A 19,178-nucleotide genomic window follows, 5' to 3' on the forward strand; every position below is an offset into this window, starting at 1 on the left:
GATTCTTAATCCCCAGTGCTTTCTTTTGTATCTTCAAACTGTGGACAAATAGCAGGGTTGTTGTCTGAAATAGAAGAGGTCCTTTGTTTGGCTCCTTCAAATGTCCATTTTTAAGGTGATTGCTAATGAGTGTCTTTTCCTTTCCTCAGCACAGGAGAGGCTGTGACTGACCACAATGGAGAGGACATTGGCCCAGGAGTCCAGTGGAGTCATCTAAATTGGTACCAAGAACACAAACACACTCATTGAGAACAATTCCTTCTTTGTCTTAGAGACTAGCAGATGGTAGGATTCCCTGCTGCACCCAATGAATTTTACCATGGAAGCTTAGCAAAGTCAACTATGCTCAGTTATCTGATCACTGTTTGCCTCTTAGCAAAATAATGAAGGAAAAACAAGATTGGGGCTTGAATAGGCTTTAGATTAAGAGAGAGGGTCATGCTAGAGGGGGAAGGAAAGCTTAGCAGGTAAGAGAATAAGTAGAGGAATAGCACAGTAATGAAAGAGGCCTAGATCTGCCATGCTATGCGGTAAGATGGTGAAAGTCATTAATGGACTGTGAGAGCCAGGGAGATGGAACATGGCACTTAGAGCAAGATGTGGGATTGAAGGTTGACTCTGAAATCTCTGAGCTGTGTGACTGTGGGCACTTTACCACCTCCACATCTGTGTCCTCATTTATAATTGGTTATAATGGGGCCATAGGATTTGGATCTGGGTGGCCTCTTAAAGGTCATCAAGTGAAACATTCTCATTTTACAGATGTGAAAGCTAAGGCTCATATTTACAGATGGGGAATGAAGGCCCAGTACTTAGCACAGTGCCTGGCAAATAGCAATTACTTAATAAACTTTTATTGACTGAGTTACCATAGAAGAGAAGGGACTTCTTGCCTAAAGTTATACAAGGCGGGACTTCTTGCCTAAAGTTATACAAGGCAATCAGCAAACCCAAAATCCTCCCTAGGGTTTCTGACCCCAAGACCTTTTCTATGACATCACACTTCTGTCTCCACATCACTTGCATTACTTGCTCTATAGGGTTGTTAAGAGCAAAGCACTTTTTTCAGTCTTCAGTTTATGAAGGGCCTGAGATGTCATCAGTACAGGAGAGAGAGACAGGTATACAGAAAGTGAAAGAGAGAGAGACTCAGAGAGAGAGAAACAGAGACAGAGAGAGAGACAGACAGACAGACAGACAGAAAAAGAGAGACAGAGAGACAGAGAGAGACAGGGGGACAGGGGGAGAGACAGAGATAGACAGAGAGAAAGAGACAGAGAGACAAAGAGAGAGACAGAGACAGAGAGAGACAGACAGACAGACAGAGAGGAGAGATAGTCTTTAGGAGATGGAAGGGCTGAGAAATGTTATCCTCTGGTGATCATCCTTTTGGACAAGGCTCTCTCTAGACTTATCTAGACTTGTCATAAGCGACAAAGAGGTTGCCATTGGTCCGTGCTTGAAGACTTTGGAGTACATTGAGAACATCCAGAGTTTATACTCTGTGGCATTCAATTCAAGTCAATTGCACATTGATTTCTTATGCATCAACCTTATTCAAGGCCCTGTGCTGAGAGCTAGAGGTACAGAAAAACAGAAAAAGAAAGGAATTTCCTTTCCTCAGGGAGTTTACATTCTCTCAGGAAATATAACAGGTAGAAAGACAAGTAAATACTAAATTATTTGAAGAAGGAAATAGTACTCACAATTGGAAGAGATAGGGAAAATTTTTTTAGGTACTGACCTGAGCCTTGAAGAAAGATAATTATTTTTTATGAGATCATTCTAGGAATGAGACTGGTGGAAGTCTGAAGAAAGAGGTGGCATGTTGTGTCTAAGGACCAGCTATTAATTTAGTTTTGTAAACAAAAAAAGAGGAGTAATATGCAAGAAATCTGAAAAGGAAGGTTGCAGCCAGTTTTGGGAGAGCGTTAAATGGCAAACAGAGGGGTTTGTAGTTCATCCTATAGGAAATAAGGAGCTTCTCAAGATTTCATATGATGAGAAGGCCATGGCTCATAGAATTTAGAGCTGTCAAAGACCTTCAATATCATCTGGTCCCACCCGCCCTCCATTTTATAGAAGCAGAAATTGAGGAAAAGAGAAGTGGATTTGACCATGGTCACATATATAGTAAATCATTGAGCAAAGATTTGAACCTCAGTCATTTGACTCCGAATCCATGATCTTTCCATTAAATTCTGGCTTGTAAGTTGTTAATGTTTCTCTCTTCAAGATACTCTTTTCAAGCACATTCTGCTCTCATGGAAAGGATACTGGCATTAGAGTCAGAAACTATGGGTCCTAACCTAGGCTCAGCTACTTAGAATTTGTGATCCTGCTCCACTCACTTTACTTCTTTAATACTCAGTCTCCTGTTTTATAAAATGAAGGATTCAGAAGAGATTCTTTCTAAAGTTTCTTACAGTTTTGAAATTTTACAATATCTGTGAATACGCAGATTATGAATGGTACCACCAAAGGGTACTGTCAAGGATAGGGACCAGAAGATTGTCCAAGGCCAGCCCAGTTTGTGACAGACATGTGACAGACACACTCAGCACAGGCCCCTCTTAGCTGCTCCTCAGGGTTCTTTATCCAACTTCGCAATCCTGGGCCTGTGGGACTCTCAGAATGTGGTTCTATCTGTGGGTATAAGTCCTTGGCCTTTTAGGGGGGATTTTCAAGGGTCTTTCTAATCCTCCTTGGAGTTATCATTCCTTTATTTTCTATTCCTCTTCTTGCTAGTTTCTAATCCTCCTTGGCAATGTGAACTAGTTGTTACAGATGAGTATGAAGTTCCTTTAGGTAATAAGTATTAAGCATTGTCATTTCTGGCTCTCCCCATGACGTATAGAGATTTGTTCTCATGCTGCCCTGAGGCAGGGATGGCAAAGATTCTGCTTTCTATGGTCACCATCAAACCTCTACTTTGGGGTGTGTAAGTTTGGCTTGAAATTAACCACGTTCCCCCTCTGGCTAAAAGAGTGATCTCAGGTAAGTCACTTATTTTTTGCTCACTGGGCTTCAATTTCTCCTTCTCAAAATAATCTAATAAAACCTACCTCAGAAGAGGGTTGTGAAGGAGGTCATGTGTGTAAATGCATTGAAAAAGTAAGGTGCAATATAAGAAATGGAGGGTGATGTGCTTGCATCCCCCCACATGCTATCTAGCAGCCCTGAACATTCCTGCCATGTGCTATCTGGAACCACTCCCTTCCCCTTGAGCCTGGTCACTGATGCTGCTGCCACAGGCTTCTGGTAGACTTAGAAATGGTAGAAATGAGCCCTCCCCATCCTATCCTGAGAGTTACAGAAGCATTTAAGAAGGATATTAATAACAAGAAGATGAATCTGGAAGTTGGGGCCTATCAAGATGATAATGAGAAGGCTTATGTTCTTCCAAGAATTGATAAGAAGAACTTGGATAAAGAGTGCTGGCCTATTGCAGCATCAGCTGAATTTTGCAAAGTATAGGCAGAGCTGGTGCTTGGTGAAAATAAAGAGATGAAAAATGGCTGAAATATCACTGTGCAGACCATTTCTAGGAATGGAGGTTTGAAAGAGGGAGCTAGTTTTCTGCAATAGTTGTTTAAGTTCATCCAGGATGTCTATCTTCCAAAACTATCCTGTGGAAATCACACCCCTGTCTGTAGGGATACTGGCATGAAGTTGAATACCTACTGCTACTATGACCCCAAGACTTGAGGTTTTGACTTCATGGGAACCATGGAAGACATTTCAAAATCCCAGAGTGTCATCCTTCTGTATGCTAATTCTCATAACCCCATAGGGTTGAAGGGTGGAAAGAAAAATTGTCCCTGGTAAAGCAAAAGAAACTCTTTGCCTTTTGTGATATGGCATACCAGGGATTTGCCAGTGGAGACAGCAACAAGGATACCTGGTCTGTGTGTCACTTTATTGAGCAATTCAGTAATGTCAGTTGAGGATAAATGAAAGGACTTAAACTTATCAATGAACTGGTGAGGTGTTTACTCCAAACATGTGAAGACTTACCCTGGTAGATTGGGTGGATGAAAACAATTTGTTCCAATGTCCCTGAAGGCAGTAGAAGCAGGTCCTATGGAGCACTTAGAGTTTGGTTAACCATAGATGATTCCAAGGTCATCCACTGCATCCCAAGCCATGGACAATCATCTTCACTTTTGTCTTGCCACTGTACTTCAATGACTCTGGAAGAGGGTGAGGCCTGTGACTTTGTGGAACTCTGCCTCACTTATATCCAATTTATATGTGAGTCAAAAGACATCCCAATATCATTACACCATTTTTACCTACCTCAAAGTCCTGTGACAATGGGCAAGTGATGAAGCAACATGTGCAAATGCACTGGGAGCTATAGTTACAACCCTGCCCATAGGTGGCCCAGGCCATAGGGTCATCTTCTCATTGGACTGAAGCAGCAGTGGGATTCACCCCTGGGTGTCTGAGCAGTCTTTTGTAAGAATGGCATTGCTCACCTCCTGGCATTAGGAAAAATCTAGAAATCTAAATATTGTCTGCTTCACCTAACCCTGGCCTGCTTACTTTGGCAGACAGGGATTTTACCCTGTGGTCAAAACATAAAAAAATATACAAAAACCTTTGCAAGATGATTCTGTTCACCATTGGTACATGGAACGTGTGCACACTTAATGGACAACACAAAATCCAATAGACCTGAAAGATGAAAAGCTCTTGTTGCAAGAGAATTCAGCAGTTATCACTTCTGAATAGCAGCCCTGAGTGAAACAAGGCTGGCAAATGAAAGTCAGTTGTCCAAAGTCAGAGCTAGATACATATTTTTCTGGAGTGACTACAGTGATAAGGCAAACCATGAAGCTGGTATAGGTTTTGCAGTGAAAACTAATCTCATCAACAAGCTTACATGCCTCCCAAAAGGAGTGAACCACAGGCTTATGGCAATGTGGTTGCCACTTGTAGCAAAGTGCCATGCCACCATCATCAGTGCATATGCTCCCACCATGATGAAGCCTAATGAGGTCAAACAAAAATTCTATGAGGACTTGGAGAGCCTCGTCATCAATGTGCTGAAAGAGGACAAACTTGTAATTCTAGGTGACTTTAATGCCAGAGTAGGCACAGACTATCAGACATGCTAGGGAATCCTTGGAAGGAATGGAATCAGAAAGAGCAACAGTAATAACCACTTACTCCTGAAGACTTGTGTGATTCATGATCTTCTCATCACTAACACTGTATTCCATTTACCTAAACACAAGAAAACTTTGTGGATGCCCCCTAAGCAAACATTGGCATTTTAAGACTATGGTATTTTAAAGAGAAGAGACAGAATATGTGAGAGTGACAAAGGTGCTGTGTGGCACAGAGTACCTAACTGATCACAGACTCATCCTCTCCAAGCTAAACATTTACGTTCAACAAAAGTGGCTGCCCCAAGGCAAGACAGTTACTGGAAAACTTAATGTCAACAGATGAGAGTGCTTCTCTGTGCAGTTTGTTACTGACTTGGAGAGAAAGCCGATCCAACATATGGTTGGCAATGGTGGAGCAGGAAAGGAGTAGTTAGCTTTTAGCAATTTGGTGTTAAACAGTGCATTTATTCATCTGGACCAGAACACTTGCAAACATCAAGATTGGTTTGACAAAAATTATGGGGAAATTCAGAAGCTACTAAATGAAAAATGTGAACTCCAGAGGGTTTACCAGCAAGATAGTTCATCCATTTCTAAGAAGGTAGCATTTAACTCCATCAAAAATATAGTATAAATGAAGCTTAGAGAAATGCAGAATTCTTGGCTTAGTGAAAAGGCAGATGAAATTCAGTTTTTTTAAAATTTATATTAACTTTTATTCAACCTATAACATTTTCAATTTTCTAAGAAAATATCTGATAGTAAATCAGTCAATATAACCTCAAGGGGTAACCATTTCCTACCATATATAATACATTTTTAAAATCAGCAATGTAATTACTACATGCCAGCTCTTTCAACCTGAACTGCTAAATTACCAGTTTTCACTTCATATATTTTCAGTGAAAAAATACAAAACTATGAAAACAGTCCAAATAAAAACCTGTTTGAATTCATTTTCATCTTTTTTATATATTAATAAATTTATTTATTTTTAGTTTTCAACATTTACTTCCCCAAGATTTTGAGTTCCAAATTTTCATCCCATCTCGTCCCTCCTCCCACCCCAAGATGGCATGCATTCTGAATACCCTTTCCCCTAATTTGCCTTCCTTTCTATCTCTTCCCCCCTTCTCTTATGCCTGTCCCCTTCTATTTTCCTGTAGGGCAAGATAGATTTCTGTGCCCCATTTCCTGTATTTCTTTTTTCCCAGTTGCATGTGAAAACATTTTTTTTAAACATGTGTTTTTAGTTTTAGTTTTTTTTTTAAGGCAATTGGGGTTAAGTGACTTGCCCAGGGTCACACAGCTAGTAAGTGTCAAGTGTTGGTCTGAGGCCGGAATTGAACTCAGGTCCTCCTGACTTCAGGGCCGGTGCTCTATCCACTGCACCACCTAGCTGCCCCTAAACATGTATTTTTAAAACTTTGAGTTCCAAATTTTCTCCCTTCCTCCCTCCCCACCCACCTGCATTGAAAAGACAAGTAACTCAATATAGATTATACATGTGCAGTAAAGCAAAACACTTCCATAGTAGACAGGCTGTGAAAAACGAACTCTATTTCCCTAAATCCTATCCCCCCCCCATTTATTCTATTCTTTCTTTTGATCCTGTCCCTCCTCAGAAGTGTTTGATTCTGATTACCCCCTTTCCTAATCTGCCCTCCTCTCCATCATCACCCTACTCTCTTGTCCCCTTCCCTCCCTATTTTCCTGTAGGGTAAGACAGATTTCCATACCCAATTGAGTGTGTATGTTATTCCCTCCTTAAGTCAAATCCTATGAGAATAAGATTCCCTCATTCCCTCTCACCTTCCCCCCCATTTCCCCTCTCCTGTCAAAGACTTTTCTGTTTTTTTGTGAGATAATTTACTCCATTCTACCTCTCCCTTTCTCCTCCTCCTAGTATAATTATCTCTCACCCCTTAATTTTATTCTCCAGATATCATCCCTTCATCTTCAACTCATCCTGTGCCCTGTATCTATCTATCTATTTATCTATCTATCTATCTATCTATCTATCTATCTATCTATCTGTCTGTCTGTCTGTCTGTCTGTCTATCTATCAATACATACATATAATTGTTTCTCTCCAACTACCTTAATACTGACAAAAGTCTCATGATTTACAAATATCATCTTTCCATGCAGGAATATAAACAGTTCAACCTTAATAAGTCTCTTATGATTTCTCTTTCCTGTTTGCCTCTTCATGTTTCACTTGAGTCTTGTATTGGAAAGTCAAATTTTCTATTCAGCTCTGGTCTTTTCATCAAGAATGCTTCAAAGTCCTCTATTTCATTAAATGACCATTTTTTCCCCTGAAGGATTATACTCAGTTTTGCTGGGTAGGTGATTCCTGGATGTAATCCTATCTCTTTTGCCCTCTGGAATATTATATTCCATGCCCTGCAGTCCCTTAATGTAGAAGCTGCTAAATTTTGTGTTATCCTGATTGTGTTTCCACAATGCTTGAATTGTTTCTTTTTGGCTACTTGCAATATTTTCTCCTTGACCTAGGAACTCTGGAATTTGGCTACAATATTCCTAGGAGTTTTCCTTTGGGGATCTCTTTCAGGAGGAGATTGGTGGATTCTTTCAATTTCTATTTCGCCCTCTGGTTCTAAAATATCAGGGCAGTTTTCCTTGATCATTTCTTAAAAGATGATGTCTAGGCTCTTTTTTTGATCATGGTTTTCAGATAATCTAGTAATTTTTAAATTATCTCTCCTGGATCTGTTTTCCAGGTCAGTTGTTTTTCCAATGAGATTTTTCACATTGTTGTCTAATTTTTCATTCTTTTGGATTTGTTTTACAGTGTCTTGATTTCTCATAAAGTCACTAGCTTCCAATTGCTGTATTCTAATTTTTAAGGAAGTATTTTCTTCAGTAATCTTTTGGACTTCCTTTTCCATTTGGCCAGTTTTGCTTTTGAGGGCATTCTTCTCCTCATTGGCTTTTTGGACCTCTTTTGCCATTTGGGTTAGGCTATTTTTTAAGGTGTTATTTTCTTCAGTATTTTTTTGGGTTTCCTTAAGCAAGCTGTTGACTTGTTTTTCATGATTTTCTTGCATCACTCTCATTTCTCTTCCCAGTTTTTCCTCTACTTCTCTTACTTGCTTTTCAAAATCCCTTTTGAGCTCTTCCAAGGCCTGGGACTGATTCATATTCTTCTTGGAGGCTTTGGATGTAGGGGCTTTGACTTTGTTGTCTTCTTCTGGTTGTATGTTTTGATCTTCTTTGTCACCAAAGTAAGATAATATAGTCTGACTCTTTTTATGTGGTTTGCTTATGATCCCAGCCAATTACTTGGATCTTAAACTCTTTGACAAGGTAGGGGTCTGCTTGCAGTGTGGAGAATGTACTGTCCCAAGCTTCAGGGGTTTTGGGCAGCTGTTTTCAGAGATACTTCTAGGGACCTGTAAATTTTCAGTTATTCCAAGGTGCTATGATAAGGATCGAGGTGTTTCCTCTCCACTGCCACAACAAGCTCCACCATACCAATGCTTCTCCACACCCCAGGACAGCCCCTCAGAACTGTGACCCAGATCCAAGCATGGTCAAAGCAAGAGATTCCTGTCTCAGCTCTGGCAAAGAGATCCCTGCAATCACCCTCTGATCAGCTACTCAATTCCCCCTCAGTTTGTGGGTGAGAAGCTCAGGAGGCAGGGGGATGCTGCCCAGGGGGATGGCTGAGACCTAACTTCTCTCTGTCACCGCAGTCACAGACTTTTCCCATTGACCTTCTAAGTTGTCTTTGGCGTTCATGGGTTGAGAAGTCTGGAAACTGCCACAACTGCCCCCAATTCAGTCCTCTAAGCCCTGCTCCAGGGTTGCTGTGGTCTGTGCACCCGTGCCAAACTGCGATCCTCTCCCAGTCTAGCGCGATGTACTTTTACGATCAACCATCCAGGTTGTCTTGGGCTGGAAATTTGTTTCTCTCTGTCTTTTTGTGGGTTCTGCTGCTTTAGAATTTGTTTAGAGCCATTTTTTATAGGTATTTGGAGGGGTTTGGGGGAGAGCTCAAGCAAGTCACTGCTTTCCCTCTGCCATCTTGGCTCTGCCCCTCGAAATTCAGTTTTACTGATAGTAACAATCCAAAGTGCTTTCATGGTGCCATAATGGCCATTTATGGGCCAAAGACTTATGGTACATCTCGACTATTCAGCACTGATGGAACCACATTGATTAGTGATAAGGACATGATCCTGGAGAGATGGGCTGAACACTTCCATAGTGTTTTCAAAAGACTGTTATCAACCAATGCCAAAATCATTAACTGTATACCTCAGGTTGAAGTTAATTCTTCTCCAGCCAAACTTCCAACTGAAGAAGAGGCTTTGAGTGCCATTAGGTTCCTCTTGTGTGACAAAGCAACTGATGCTGGTTCTATTTCAGCCAAGGTTTACAAGGTGGGGGGTCTATTGCTCATACAAAAGATGACTTAAACCTTCCATGTGTATGGCAAAAGGAGCTTATCCCCCAAGAGTTCAAGGATGTTTCCATTGTCCATCTCTACAAAGGAAAAAGGAAATATGTTGTCTTGTAACAATCATGGGAGGGGGTGTTGAAAAGGGGATGAGAGGGTTTCTGTCTTAGTAGTTGCTGGCAAGATTCTTGCCAGAGTCCTTCTTAATAAGCTAATCCTTCACCTGGAAGATAATCATCTACCTAAGAGCCAGAATGGCTTCAGAAAGAGCTGAGGAATGGTGGATGTGGTGGTTGCTGCCTAACAACTATAGGAGAAATACCAGGAGCAGAACAGAGGTCTGTACACAATGGTTTTGTTAATATGACCAAGGCCTTTGATACTGTCCATTGTGAGGGCTTGTGGAAGGTCATGGCAAAGTGTGGTTCCCTAGAGAAGTTCATCAGTATTGGACATCATTTTATAATGGCATGCTTACTCAGGTTCTGAAGAACGGATGATGTTCCCATGCTTTCCCAGTCACCAATGGAGGGAAGCAGGATTGTGTGTGCTTGATCCCATGCTTTTTTAGCATGAGGTTTTTGGTGATGTTGTCATACACCTTCAATGAGGACAAAAACAGCATCAAGGTCAGCTACTGCATTGATGGTAACTTATTTAAATTGAAAAGGCTACAAACCAAGACTAAAGTAGAGGGGTAGCTGGTGTGTGACTTTTTGTTTGTTTTGATTGTGCAGCCTCTGAGGCTGAGATGCAACAGAGTATGGATTGATTGTGCTGCTTGTGCTAATTTTGCCCTGACAATTACACCAAGAAAACAGAGGTTTTCTGCCACACTGTCCATACATGAAACCATCAGTTACAACAAATGGAGAAATTTTGAATGGTGTGGATAGGTTCACTTACCTTGGCAATATATTTTCCAGGGAGGTACACATAGATGATGAGGTTGACACACTCTTTGCCAGAGCTAGCTTAGTGTTTGGGAGACTCCAAATACAGTGTGGGAGAGAAGAAGTATTAGGTTGCCTACTATGGATCTGTTCTGATGATCTCGTTGCTGTATACCTGTGAAATCTGGACAGTATACCAGCACCATACCAGAAAAATGAATCACTTCCATTTGAATTGTCTTAGGAAGATTTTGAAGATCACCTGCCAAGAGAAAGTACTGGGCATCAAGGTCCTTTCTAGAGCTGAACTGCCAAACATTCAAACTCTACTGTTGAAAGTGGAACTCTGATGCACTGGCCATGTTGTTTCAATGACAAATGTACATTTGCCTAAAAGATTATTTACAGACAACTCACACAAGGCAAGCACTCACAGAGAGATGAGAAGAATCCCTAGGTTAAAGTGAAAATATTGTAAGTAACAAGAAAACAAAAACAATTTAAATTCCAAAGAAAAACAGTCAAGATTTTAAAACATATAGCAGCTTCTACACTATAAGACTATAGGTCTTGGGACATTATATTTCAAAGAGCAAAGGAACTGGGGTTGGATCCAAGTTGAATACAATCCTGAATGAGAAAAAAAGGACATTTGACAAACTGAAAGACTTTCAGTTATTTGTAACAAAAAGGCCAGAACTCAATGGAAAATTTGATATAAAAGATTCAGAAGAAATGTAAGGAAATCATTAAAGACTAATTATAAGGCACTGATAAAGGTAAAATGGTTAACTTACAATATATGAAAATGTTATTAATATTCTCAAAATTGTTATCATTACTAATATAGTTTGAAAGAAAGTTTGCAGCTGAGTTGTATGTGATGGGATGAGTCTAAAAAACAAAATTGGGCAGGATAAGGTAAAAGGGAGAAATTATTTCATAAAAATGAGGCATGAAAGGAAGAAATAATATGCAGGAAACATGTTGGGATGGAGCCTGGTAATGTTGCAACCTTACTATCATTTGGGTTGAAGAGGAAATAACATGAATGTTTGAAGAAGTTTATACGTCTTCTGAACTTCTAGAGAGGTAAGATAAGTGGGGGATAGGGTGGGGAAGGGACTTTTAAAGGGGTATATAAATTAAGATAAGGAAGGTGCAGGGAAAAGTTAAGGGAGGGAATTTTAGAGAAGTGAGTAAAATAAGGAATAAGAGGGTAAAAGGAGAAGATAATGTAACAAGGGTAGGGTAAAAAGAGAAGCTGAGGAGGAAAACAGTGAGCAAAAATATGATGGAAGGTAGTTCAAAAATGGCAATTATAACTTTGAATGTGAATGGGATAAATTCACCCATAAAACAGAAATATATAGCAGAGTGTATTAAAAATCAGAATCCAACAATATGTTGTTTACAAGAAACACATTTAAGAATGAGAGATACACACATTTAAAATTGAGGGTCAGAGTAGAATTTATTATGCTTCAGCTGATGCAAAAAAAGGCAAGGGCAGCAATTATGATCTCACAAAGAGTCATGGTTAAAATAGATTTCATGAAGAGAGATAAACAGGGCAACCACATTTTGATAAAAAGGTACCATAGACAATGAAGCAATATCAATACTGAACCTATATGCACCAAATCCTATAGCATCTACCTTTTCAAAAGAAAAGTTAAATGAATTACAGGTAGAGGTAGAGAGAAATACAATAATACTAGGGGACTTTAAACTTCCCCTCTCAGAACTAGATAAATCTAACAAAAAAATAAAAAAAAGTTAAGAAAGTGAATGGAATTTTAGATAAACTAAATATGATAGCTATCTAGAGAGAATTGAGTGGAAATAGAAATAAATACACCTTTTTCTCAGGGATATCTTTACACAAACTGACCATATGTTAGTACATAAAAATTTTATACTTAAAAGCTAAAAAGCAGAAATATTAAAATGATTCTTTTCAGATAATAATGTAATAAAATTATATTTAATACGGGACAAAGAAAATGGATTAAAAACTAATTAGAGACTAAACAAGCTAGCCTTAATGAATGAGTGGGTTAAAGAACAAATAATAGAAATAATCAATCAGTTCATTAAAGAGAATGACAACAATGAGACAACATATCAAAACCTATGGGATACAGCAAAAATAAAAAATTAGAAGAAACTTTAGATCTATAAATGCTGACATCAATAAAATAAAGACCAGACTAATGAATTGGGTATGCAATTAAAAAAAAACTACAAAAAGAACAAATTGAAAATTCCCAGTTAAACACTAAACTGGAAATCCTAAAAATTAAAGGTGAGATTAATAAAAATGGAGAGTAAAAAAACATTGAATTAATAAATAAAACTAGGAGTTGGTTTCATGTAAAAACAAATAAAACGGGCAAACAATTGGTTAATTTGATTTAAAAAGAGAGAGAAGAAAACCAAATCACTCATATTAAAAATGAAAAAGCTGAATATACCATTAAAGAAAATGAAATCAAAGCAATTATAAGGAGTTGTTTTGCCCACTTATATGTCAATAAATTAAACAATTTAAGTAAATTGGAAGGATATTTACAAAAATCTAAATTTCCTAGATTAACAAAAGAGATGAAATAGAATATCTAAACAGACCTATTTTAGAAAAAAAAATTGAACAGGCTATAAATGAACCTCCTAAGAAAAAAGCACCAGGGGAGACAGAGGCAAGATGGCTGAGTAAAGGCAGGAACTTGCCTGAGCTCTCCCCCAAACCTCTCCAAATACCCTTAAAAATGACTCTAAACAAATTCTAGAGCAGCAGAACCCACAAAAAGACAAAGTGAAACAAAGTTCCAGCTCAAGACAACTTGGAAGTTCAGCAGGAAAGGTCTGTTGCACCAGAGTGAAAGAGGAGTGCAGTCCAGTGTAGACCATGCCAGTGCAGACCCAGCCCCAGCAAACTTGGAGCAGGCCTCAGGGTGACTGAATCACTGGCAGCAGTGGTGGTTTCCATACCTCTCAGTCCACAGACACCAAAGACAACTTGGAAAGTTGGAAGGAAAGGTCTATTGCACCTGGGTGGTAGTGGAGTGCAGTCCACCACAGGCTGCACCAGAACAGCTGAGTCGCAGAAAACCAGGAGCAGGCCTTGGGAGTGACTAAATCAGAAGTGGCAGTGGCTGCTTCAAAAGTTCTCAGCCAATAGATGGTAAGGAGGCTGAACAACTGGTCAGAAGGAGATTACAGAGATCTTTTTGCTAGAACTCTGTTGCTTTGCCCATATTAGGATCTGGGTTGCAGTCTTGGATGGCAGTGCCAGGGTGAGGAGGAACACTAGCACACCAGAGCTTGCATTCACAATGGAGTGGGACCCTCCTCACAGTTCCAGGGTAGAAAAGAATGCTTGTGGTCACTCACAGACCAGACAACAGTCCAGGAGAGTAGCAAACACATCTCCTAGGATCATACCTCATCGTAACAAACTGAAAATTTACAGGTCCCTAGAAGTGTCTCTGAAAACAGTTGCACAAAACCCATGAAGTTTGGGACAGTGAACACTCCACACTGGAAGCAGAGCCCTACTTTAGCAAAAAGTTAAAAGTCAAGTAATAGACTGGGAAAATAATCAAACAATGGGGAAAAAAACTCTGACTATAGAAAGTTACTATGGTGACAAGAAAAATCAAAACACACACTCAGAAGAAGACAATAAAGTCAAAACTTCTACACCCAAAGCCTTCATGAAAAATATGACTTGGTCTCAGGCCATGAAAGAACTCAAAAAGATTTTGAAAATCAAGTAAGAGAATTAGAGGAAAAGTTGAGAAGAGAATGAGAAGGATGCAAGAAAACCATGAAAAAAGAGTCAACAGCCTGGTAAAGGAGATCCAAAAATATACTGAAGAAAATAACACCTTAAAAAACAAGACTAGGCCACATGGCAAGAGTGGTATAATAAAGCAATGAAGAGAAGAATTGAAAAGCAGAGTTGGTCAAATGGTAAATGAGGTCCAAAAATGCAAGGAGGAGAGGAATGCCTTAGAAAGCAAAATTGGCCAAATGGGAAAGGAGGTTCAAAAGCTCACTGAAGAAAATAATTCCTTAAAAATTAAAATGGAGCAAAAGGAAGCTAATGACCTTATTAGAAATCAAGAAACAATAAAACAAAACCAAAAGAATGAAAAAATAGAAGACGTGAAATATCTCAGTGGAAACAACTGACTTAGAAAATAGATCCAGGGAAGATAATTTAAAAAATTATTGGGCAGCCTGAAGGCTATGATTTTTTTAAAAAAGAGCTTAGTCATCATCTTTCAAGGAGTTATCAAGGAAAACTACCCTGATATTCTAGAACTAGAGGGTACAATAGAAATTGAAATAACCCACTGATTACTTCCTGAAAGAGATCCCAAAATGAAAACTCCCAGGAATATTATAGACAATTTCTGGAATTTCTGGATCAAGGAGAAAATATTGCAAGCAGCCAGAAAGAAATAATTCAACTATCATGGAGTCACAGTCAGAATAATACAAGATTTAGCAGCTTCTGCCTTAAAAGATTGGAGGGCTTATGTGATGTTCATATGATGTTCCAGGGGGCAAAAGAACCAGGATTGGCAGAGCCAAGATGGCAGACTAAAAGCAGTAACTTGCTTGAGCTCTCCCTCAAACCCCTCCAAATACCTGTAAAAAATGGCTCTACACTGGCCCTGGAGTCAGGAGGAACTGAGATCAAATCCAGTCTCAGACACATAACACTTACTAGCTGTGTGACCCTGGGCAAGTCACTTAACCCACACTGCCAACCCAAAAAAACAAACAAGCAAACAAACAAAAAAAAAACAAAAAATGGCTCTAAACAAATTCTAAAGCAGCAGAACCCACAAAAAGACGGAGTGAAACAAATTTCCAGCCCAAGACAGCCTGGATGGTTGATCAGAAAGGTATATTGTGCTGTGCTGGGAGAGAAACACAGCTTGGCATGGGTGTGCAGGCAAAACAGGCCTCAGTGAAACTTGAGCAGGCCTCAAAGGACTGAATTGCAGGCAGCTGTAGCAGTTTCCAGACTTCTCAGTGCACCAACACCAAAGACAACTTAGAAGGTCAGTAGGAAAAGTCTGTGATTGCAATGAGAGAGAGAATCAAGGTCTCAGCCCCAGCCCCAGCTGCAGCCCAGAGGGGTGGTTGTGTCCAGAGCTTTTGGCCCACAGACTGAGGGGAAATCTAGTGGTTGATCAGAGGGGGGTTGCAGGGATCTCTCTGCTGGTACAGGATTCTCTTGCTTTGCCTGTGCTTGGATCTGGGTCCCAATTCTGGTGGTCCTGGGGCTAGGAGGAGTGCTGGCATGGTAGAGTTTGTAGTGGTGGTAGAAAGGAAATCCTCCTCCCAGTTCCAAGGCAGAAAAGAGTGCCCGTGGTCACTCACAGACCAGAGCACAGACCAGAAAAGGAGTAAACACCTAGCCCCTCATCATACCACCTTGGAAGAACTGAAAATTTACAGGTCCCTAGAAGTATCTCTGAAAACAGCTGCACAAAACCCCTGAAGCTTAGGACAGCACATTCTCCATGCTGGAAGTAGACCCTCACCTTAACAAAGAGTTTATCACTCAAATAATTGGCTGAGATCATGAGCAAACTGTGCAAAAAAAAAGTCAGACCACGGAATCTTTCTTTGTTGACAAAGAAGATCAAAACACAGGACCAGAAGAAGACAACAAAGTCAAAGCTCCTCCATCCAAAGCCTCTAAGAAAAATATGAATTAGTCCCAGGCCATGGAAGAGCTAAAAAGGGTTTTGAGAAGCAAGTAAGAGAAGTAGAGGAAAAACTGGGAAGAGAAATGAGAGTGATGCAAGAAAATCATGAAAAACTAGTAAACCGCTTGCTACAGGAGACCCAACAAAATACTGAAGAAAATAACACCTTAAAAAATAGCCTAACTCAAATGGCAAAAGAGGTCCAAAAAGCCATGGAGAAGAAGAATGCCTTAAAAAGCAGAATTGACCAAATGGAAAAGGAAGTCCAAAAGCTCACTGAAAAAAAAAACTTCCTTAAAAATCAGAATAGAGCAATTGGAAGCTAGTGACTTTATTAGAAACCAAGACACTATAAAACAAATCCAAAAGAATGAAAAAATAGAAGTGAATGTGAAATATCTCATTGGAAAAACAACTGACCTGGAAAATAGATCCAGGAGAGAATTTAAAAATGATTGGACTATCTGAAAGCCATGATCAAAAAAAAAAAACAAAACATTGACAATATCTTTCAAGAAATGATCAAGGAAAACTGCCCTGATATTTTAGAACTAGAGGGCAAAATAAAAATTGAATGAATCCACCGAGCACCTCCTGAAAGAGATCCCCAAAGGATAAGCCCTAGGAATATTATAGCCAAATTCCAGAGTTCCCAGGTCATGGAAAAAAATATTGCAAGCAGCCAGGAAGAAACAATTCAAGTACTGTGGAAATACAATCAGGATGACACAAGATTTAGCAGCTTCTACATTAAGGGACCAGCAGGCTTGGAATATAATATTCTGGAGGGCAAAGGAGATACGATTACAACCAAGAATCACCTACCCAGCAAAACTGAGTATAATTCTTCAGGGGGAAAAATGGACATTCAGTGAAATAGGGGACTTTCAAGCATTCTGGATGAAAAGAAAACCCCAAATGAGGTCAGAAAGAGTCTGACATAACTGAAAAATGACTGAACAACAACAAAAACCTCATCTGTGTCTAAAATGTTACTTCTTCCTTGAAACTCTCTCTGTTCACCCAGTTAAACACAATCTTTGCTTTTGTTCTACTTTTGTTTGCATCAGTACTCATCATATTCTCTCTTGTGACTTTGTCTTCCTCATTGGAATGTAAGCTCCTTGAAGACAGGAATTGTCTTTATTTTTGCTTATATTTTTTCCATCATTTTCTTTATTAATTTATTTTAATTTATCAACAATCATTTCCATAAGCATTTGAGTTTTAAATTTTTCTTCCCCTCCCTCCCTACCTCCCTCCCCAAGATGGCATGCAATCTAATATAGGCTATACATATACATTCCTATTAAACACATTTTCACATTAGTGTTGTTGTAAGTAAGAATTAGACCTAATAAGAGGAACCATCAGAAAGAGGAAGCAAAACACAACAGAAGACAAAAAACAGCAAGTAGTGTGCTTCGATCGGCATTCAAACTCCATAGTTCTTTCATTGGATGTAGATAGCATTTTCCATCAAGAGGCTTTTGGAGATGTCTTAGATCCTTGTATTGCTGAGAGGGGTTAAGTCTATCAAAGTCAGTCATCACTCAATGTGTACAACATTCTCCTGGTTCTGCTCACTTCACTCAGCATCAAACCATACAAGTCTTTCCAGGTTTATCTGAAGTCTACCTGTTCATCATTTCTTATAGCACAATAGTATTCCATTACATTCATATATCACATTCACAAATATGATTACTATCTGTATCTTTCTCTCCATCTTTTTCCTCCCCTGTTTAAGCTTTTCTTTTCCCTTTCTTCTTTTCTCTCCTCACTAATGTTTTGCTTTGACCACCGCCTCCCTCAGTCCTACCTCCCTTCTATTAGCCCCCTCCCTTTTCTTTCCCCTTTTTCCTCCTACTGCCTATAGGGCATATTAGATTTCTATACCTAACTGATTATGCTATTCCCTTCTTGAGCCAAATCTGATGAGAGTAAGGTTCAAACAATGCTCATCTCCCTCCCTTCTTTCTCTCTGCTGTAATACATTTTTGTGCCTTTTCCTGTGATGTAATTTACCCTTGTCTGTCTCCTCCTTTCCTTTTCTCTCAGTACATTTTCTTTGTTAAATCAGATTAACTCACTTACTTGCATCCATTTAACCCACTTGATTAGATTTTTTTCATCCTTACATCAAAGTCAACTTACACTTCCTTTATGTATACCCCTTTAACATGGTGTAATAACAAAACAGTTCTCAAGGGTTACAAGTGTCATCTTCCCTTGTAGGGATGTAAGCAATTTGCCCTTATTAAGAACATGTTTCTTTCTGTGTTGTTTGCATTTTTATGTCATTCTTGAGTCTTATATTTGAAGATCAAATTTTCTGTTGAGCTCTGGTCTTTTTATCAGGAAGGTTGGAAGATCCATCTCCTCCCCTGAAAGGTCATGCTCATTTTCTCTGGGTAGTTGATCCTTGGTTGTAATCCAAGATCCTTTGCCATATGGAATATCATATTCCACACCCTACAGTCTTTTAATGTAGAAGCTGCAAGGTCCTGTGTAATCCTGACTGTGGTTCCATGATATTTAAATTGTTTCTTTCTGACTGCTTGCAGTATTTTCTCTTTGACCTGGTAATTTTGGAATTTGGCTACTATATTCCTTCGCATTTTCAATTTGGGATCTCTTTCAGGAAGTGATTGGTGGATTCTTTCTATGGCTATTTTACCTTCTGGTTCTAGGACCTCAGGGCAGTTTTCCTTTATGATTTCCTGAAAAATATTGTCCAGGCTCTTTTTTTCATCGTGATTTTCAGGCAGACCAATAATTTTTAAATTGTCTCTCCTGGATCTATTTTCCAGGTCCGTTGTTTTACCAATGAGATATTTTACATGTTCATCTATTTTTTCATTCTTTTGTTTTTGTTTGACTGATTCTTGCTCTCTCATAGAGTCATTAGCTTCCATTTGCCCAATTCTAATTTTTAACAAATTGTTTTCTTCTATTAGATTTTGTACCTCCTTCCCCATTTGGCCAATTGTATTTTTTAGGT

At 39.3% G+C, this 19,178-nt stretch overlaps 1 pseudogene; it reads left to right on the forward strand.

Annotated features, from left to right (window-relative positions):
* The first annotated feature begins 3,273 nt into the window (after window positions 1-3,273).
* On the forward strand, window positions 3,274-3,947 carry LOC114047221 (annotated as a pseudogene).
* The last annotated feature ends 15,231 nt before the right edge of the window (window positions 3,948-19,178 follow it).

This window comes from Vombatus ursinus, unplaced genomic scaffold (assembly GCF_900497805.2).
Source record: "Vombatus ursinus unplaced genomic scaffold, bare-nosed wombat genome assembly UNPS02014786.1, whole genome shotgun sequence".
Taxonomy (NCBI): domain Eukaryota; kingdom Metazoa; phylum Chordata; class Mammalia; order Diprotodontia; family Vombatidae; genus Vombatus; species Vombatus ursinus.